Source organism: Pseudorca crassidens, chromosome 17 (genome assembly GCF_039906515.1).
Source record: "Pseudorca crassidens isolate mPseCra1 chromosome 17, mPseCra1.hap1, whole genome shotgun sequence".
In the NCBI taxonomy this organism is placed as follows: domain Eukaryota; kingdom Metazoa; phylum Chordata; class Mammalia; order Artiodactyla; family Delphinidae; genus Pseudorca; species Pseudorca crassidens.
The window spans coordinates 8341622-8347621 of NC_090312.1; the positions used below are offsets into that span (position 1 = coordinate 8341622).

A 6000-nucleotide genomic window follows, 5' to 3' on the forward strand; every position below is an offset into this window, starting at 1 on the left:
AGATGTGCAGCCTTAAGAGAAAAGCTCTAGAACCTGTTTTTTCCCAAATAAAAACTTTTATGAAACAACAACATATATAAGGTTCATTTAGGGCGGCTCCGGGGTTAACAGGGCAGGGGTACACTCCCCTGAAATTTCCCTTAATCTATCCTAGTGTCCCAAGTCTTCCATGCCAGATTCCAAGGCTTCGGAGCACACAGGGAGGCGACCACTAGCCAGGAGATCTTTCTCTGATTTTTCTGTGGGTTCTTAGGCAAAGCATTTTAGCCTTATTTTCATCATCTGCGGATCTGAGGGCTTGACTAAATGATCTTCAAAATCCCTCATGGCTGCACCATTCTGTGAATTCCAATAGATCCTTTACGGCAGATAGGGGCTGCGCTTAGAGTTAATATTAATAGCTGCTTTTCAAGGTTCCGGGTCGTAGGCTTTATTTAAACAATCTCTAATTCTCATTGCAACACTGATTTTTAGATTCCAAGGTTTCCATTTTATAGATAAGAAATATAAAACTCAGTGATGTTCAGAGACTTGCCAAAGTTTGTGTAGCTTGTAAGAAAGGAAGCAGTGATTGGAACCCAGTTCTCTCTGATTCCAAAGTCCGCACTCTTGCCATTGTGCTGTCCTGTCTCTGGCTGAGAGAAGGTAAATCTGTCTGTAGCTGGGTTTCAGGGAGTTTATGTGTGTAAATAATTAGTGCTCAACGACGGTAGTAGACTTCCTATTCACGCTATATTGTCCACTAATAATAAACCCACCTTCTGGGGTAAAATAAACTTTTCCCTTTTGATTTAGTCAGGAGAAAAACTAGAGATTTATCAGAACCATCTTCACACATATAAAAGGCTGGTCATATGTAGTGAGCAGGGACAGTCTTTCTGCAAGAACTGTCTGGAGACTTGATGGGCTGCCCTGGGAGATGTGGTTGTTCTCATGCCAGGAGAGCTAGAAGTGCTCAGTAACTTCTCATTTCTTTCTCTTCCCCTTAACATGCCCTTTTTCTTCTCAAATCAAATCGGCACGGAGACATGTCTACTCTGGTAAGAAGGCAAAGAAGCATACAGAATGGAGGGCCAAGGCAGGAGCAGTTCCATTCACAGAGGCGCTGGCAGTAGCGAAGCCATCCTCTGCTTCACACCTTCTCTTGGCCTTCTTTGCTGAGCGAACATTTGAGCCCCAGATACCATTTGATTTGCATGCTTGGGGGAATAATAAAAGAACCTGATTATGAAATGAAATGGCCTGCGAGCTCATCAAAGAGTTGCAGATTGCTGCAGGGGATAAGTTACTGTCGAGTTCCGCCCCTTGCAAATAAGAAAATAAAGTAATTTCTAAGAAAGAGCAAAAGTGAAGTTGCTAGGCCAACGGATCCTGTGTGTGTCAGCAAGGAGGAGAAGTGAATCAACAACTCTTTTTGTGATAATCCAAGCAGAGAGTAAAAGTGGTAGAGTATCCCCAGGCTTGGCAAGTTTTGAGAAAATGTCACCTTGGATAAATTGCTGCATTCCTGTAATGAATTCTAAAGGAAGACTTTTGAGGAAATGGACAACTTCAGATTTTGTCCCCGGCCACCACCATTGTGATTTGATTTGGTCTGAGTAAGAATTGAGAACTACTCTTTTCCAACAGAATTACCTCCCCCTCCCACTACAGCAACCTGCATGGTAACAGCTGATCATTTGACAATGGGCAACTGACCCAGGCTTGTCCGATAGAATCTTTTGTAAGTTCCTCTGGACTTGAAGTGAGAAAGTCACCACGTTCTTCATCCATGAGAGTTCTGAAGTGTGAAATTTGTAAACCCCAGTCGCCATATTTCCCAAAGCAAGGGGAATCTGACTACGATGAGAAGGCAGCTGAGCCATGGAGAGAGGTGGAAAGGAGATACAGGCCGAGGAAAAGAAACCTGATGGGTTCAAATTCTTGCTTTCAGTTCTCCTTGGAACCCTCGTGCATCCCTGCCATCCTCTGATTGTCCTTGAGGAAGAGAAAACTAACCCCTGACACTCAGCAGGTGGCCTGGCACCCACAGGGCACCTGGAACAGGTGACCCTGTTCTGCTGTTGAACATAAACAATTACACAGAACAGCAGAAAAGCCACTCTGTGACAGTGACGGATCAAGGCAAACACAGAAACACAGAAAAAAACATGAATGTTGTCCAAGCCACAAAATAACAAACACCGCCCATCCTGGCTAGTCTCAGTGCCTGCACTTCTTTACTGATTGTAGCTTAGCCTCGATTAGTCTTCTCTCCTTAGAGATAAGATTTACTAAGATCCCCAGTCATAGGAATACCCTTGCTACCTGACAGCATCCTGTCTGGAACATACCCTCGCTTCTTCAAAACCTCCACAAAATCACCCAACCAAACACCAAATCCTATCCCAGTTTCTTTTTTTTCTTTTCCTTTTTTAAAATTAATTAATTAATTAATTTTACTTTTGGCTGCATTGGGTCTTCGTTGCTGCACGCGGGCCTTTCTCTACTTCCCCTCTTTCTAGGCGAGCACGGGCTACTCTTTGTTGTGGTTCACGGGCTTATTGCTGTGGCTTCTCTTGTTGCGGAGCACGGGCTTTAGGCGCATGGGCTTCAGTAGTTGTGGCACGCAGGCTCAGTAGTTGTGGCGCATGGGCTTAGTTGCTCCGCGGCATGTGGGATCTTCCTGGACCAGGGATCAAACCCGTGTCCCCTGCACTGGCAGGCAGATTCTTAACCACTGCGCCACCAGGGAAGCCCAATCACAGGTTCTTTCAACACCTTTTGACTGAGAATTCTCCCTTGATACAATGAGTGAGAAACATGCCTTAAAGGCCATGGTTAGGATTTTTAGTTTCATTGTTAGAAGTGGTTGGATCTGGGTATCATCTGAAGGGAGAGTTAATGAAACTTGCTAGCGGATTCTACCTGGATATGAGAAAAGGAAAGGGGTGGAGATTCGCTCCAAATATTTTTGCCTATGAAACTGAGAGAATGGAATTACCATTTACTAAGTTGGAAGCATAGAGATAGGTCTTTTGGGGGGTGGGCAGGGGCAAAGTATTTAGAAATGAGAGTGTAGTTTGGAATATGATGGGTTTAAGATGCCTACTAGACATCCAAGCGTGAAAACAGTTAATCTATGCTAAGAGCCACTTTGCAAATTCTTGTTTTTATAATTCCGTTTTTAAAAAATTTTTATTGGAGTGTAGTTGATTTACAACATTGTGTTAGTTTCAGGTGTACAGCAAAGTGAACTAGTTTTACATATATATATATATATATACCCATTCTTTTTCAGATTCTTTTCCCATAGAGGTTGTTATAGAATACTGAGTAGAGTTCCATGTGCTGTACAGTAGGTCCTTACTGGTAATCTATTTTATATATCGAAGTGTGTATGTGTTAGCCCCAATCTCCTAATTTATCACTTCCTCCCATGTTTTGCCTTTGATCCAGCAAATTCTTAAAAAAAAGTAAATTTCCTACCATCTCTCACTTTTTTCATCCAATACAGACACCTTTTCCCTCTTTTCTCCCAGTTGAAACCCTACTCATTCTTCAAAGAATAGTTTGAAGCCTTTCTTGTCTGCAGCTAGCATTTATTTCGTATTTACTCTCTGCGCCATGAAGTCATGCAGGGACTCAAGGTTCCTTCCACAGAGTGGCTCCATCCGTGCAGGAGGCCCTCAGCATCCTGCTGGATACTCGACAGCTGCCCGGCACATATGCCGGGATGGGCAGGAGAGGAAGGAAGGAGAACTGTGAGGCTGGTAGATGTGACCTCTCACCTTGACTCTCACTTTGTCTATAAGAACATAGACATATGACCCCCGCTAACTGCAAGCGAGACCAGGAGTTTAGGTTAGCAGAGTGGACACAGCAGAGAAAAAATGGGGTCTAGTGAACACATAATTTTTTCAGCTGCCCCTGTCCCCCACATTATAAAAAATACAGTATTTTGTTGAGCAGTGTAGTGAGGTCTCTGAAGCTTGGGCCGGATGCTATCTCATCCCCTTTGCTGACAGAGGATGGAGATGTAGCTGTGGTCGGTGGTCCCGTGGATGGCTTTGGCCATCTGGCTCTGACCCAGAGCATGGAGAGTTCACAGAACCTTGGCATCTCCCCAGACACTCTCTTTTCCACATGCAGATGTGTTCCATGCAGATAGGAAGAAAGCAAAATCCCATGCAGAAGAGCGAAGCCCACTTGGGGGCCTCCATTAAATGAAGCCCAATAAATAAGTCATATTCCAATCGGGCCTCTCGGGTTTTACAAAGTTTCATTCTTCCGCCTCTCTGGGATCCCTGGTGGGTAATTGCTGTTGACAGGTTTAAGCCGCCTGACGGGCGTTTTGTCACTCAGCTCCAGATCTCGCAAACAACTTTACAGTCTGTCAAGCCCGAGCCTCTTTAAGCTGCTGCAATTGATGTCAGATAACGTTTGCTATTGTGATTCAAGGCTGATGCTTCCTCTGGCATGAAATAGACGGAATCTTTACCAAGGAAGGAAGTGGAAAACTCAAAGAAGGGGAAGCTTCTGCAGGCAGAAGAACAGAGGCTGGCAGACATGGACCCACGTGAGGCCTGACACATTTGGGCCCTGACAGCCCCTGGGTCAGTGAGTCAGCAGATGTGCTGGGGCGCATACCCCATCCCTGGTACTGAGTGAAGAGCGGGGGCACTTTGGGTGTGAGGTTTGGGGCCATAATTTTCTCTGTCCCGTAGGAAGACTCTTGTCACCCCCATGGCTCTTGAGGTCAAATGACATCTCCATATTCTAAATGTTCGCCGGTCTCATATCTTATACCGAAGCGCATGGTCCGTCCATCTCAGGTTTTCAGTAGAGGGGTGCTTAGCTTCTGTGCCTGAATTCTTTTTAGTGATGCTCAGTTAATCCGCCCAGTTTAAATCTAGCAAAGCACTGACTTCTCGCAGTGTCAGTGGAGGGCTCTTCCGACTCCCCTCCCCCATCCCTGCCTCACCCCCCCCCCCAAGGTGACCATTACTCTCTTCCACTACTGCCCTTCATCCACCTCACTGGAGGGCAAGCTGACTGTCCACTCTTCCATTAACATGACCACATGCTCTCAGGGCTACACCTTCATCTACTCTTCCCTGGCCTGGGCCTGGCCTGGCCTCGCATGAACCTATGAACTACTGAGATGAGAAAAACAATTCAGAGGCTGCAGTCTCATTCAGATGAAAGACTTCTCCTAGTGTCCTCATCGTCTCCTTTTTCCTTCTCCTTCCCCTTTTCCTCCGTCCTCTTCCTCTTATTGATGTATGCTAGCTTCAGGCGTACAGCGCGATTCAGTTACACATACATACATACATGTATATTCATTTCCATATTCTTTTCTATTATAGGTTATTACAGAATATTGAGTAGAGCTCCCTGTGCTGCACAGTATGCCCTGATGATGATCTATTTTATATATAATAGTGTGTAGACCATCATCGCCTTTTCTAAAGGGAGTTTCCTTGTGATGGGCAAGACCTTATAAGAGAGACTGAAACTTGAAGTTTTTACTGATTTCAGAATTATAACATTTCAGATTTGCGACAACCGCAGATTTGTGAACTGCCACGACACATCCCCTCGGATCTGTGTTATTCCTAATTAAGGCCAGCAGAGACTTCTGCACAAGCTGCCTTCCAGCCTGGGGTGAGTCACATCTTTATGCCATTTTTGCCCCAGCCTGCGTGTCTCTCTCAATCTAATGGGAGCAATTACTTCACAAGAATTGCCCGGTTGTTGTCAGGAACATGGCAGTCTAGAGACAATTTAGAAGAAAAACAACCTCAAGCCTTCTGGGGTATACCATGGCCTTTGTATCCAATTTGCTTTTCTGAAGAGAAATCTCAGTCTGAAGCATCTGCTTTTGGGTAATTTGATTATACTCACATCTCCTCCTGCAAAAAAAAAAAAAAAAAATTAAAAAAGGAGGCTCTGCCTCAAATTCAAATTCAGTTGTCACACTAGAAGCAAAATCTGCTTGTGATTTTTAAAATAGAAATT

At 44.6% G+C, this 6000-nt stretch overlaps 1 long non-coding RNA gene across 1 annotated transcript in view; it reads left to right on the plus strand.

Moving 5' to 3' along the window:
* The window catches only part of LOC137210485 (uncharacterized), a 39982-nt gene extending 34335 nt beyond the window's left edge, over positions 1-5647 (plus strand). The window contains exon 6 of the long non-coding RNA XR_010936571.1: positions 5537-5647. This is a non-coding gene — a long non-coding RNA (uncharacterized lncRNA). The remainder of the gene's footprint in view (positions 1-5536) is intronic.
* The last annotated feature ends 353 nt before the right edge of the window (positions 5648-6000 follow it).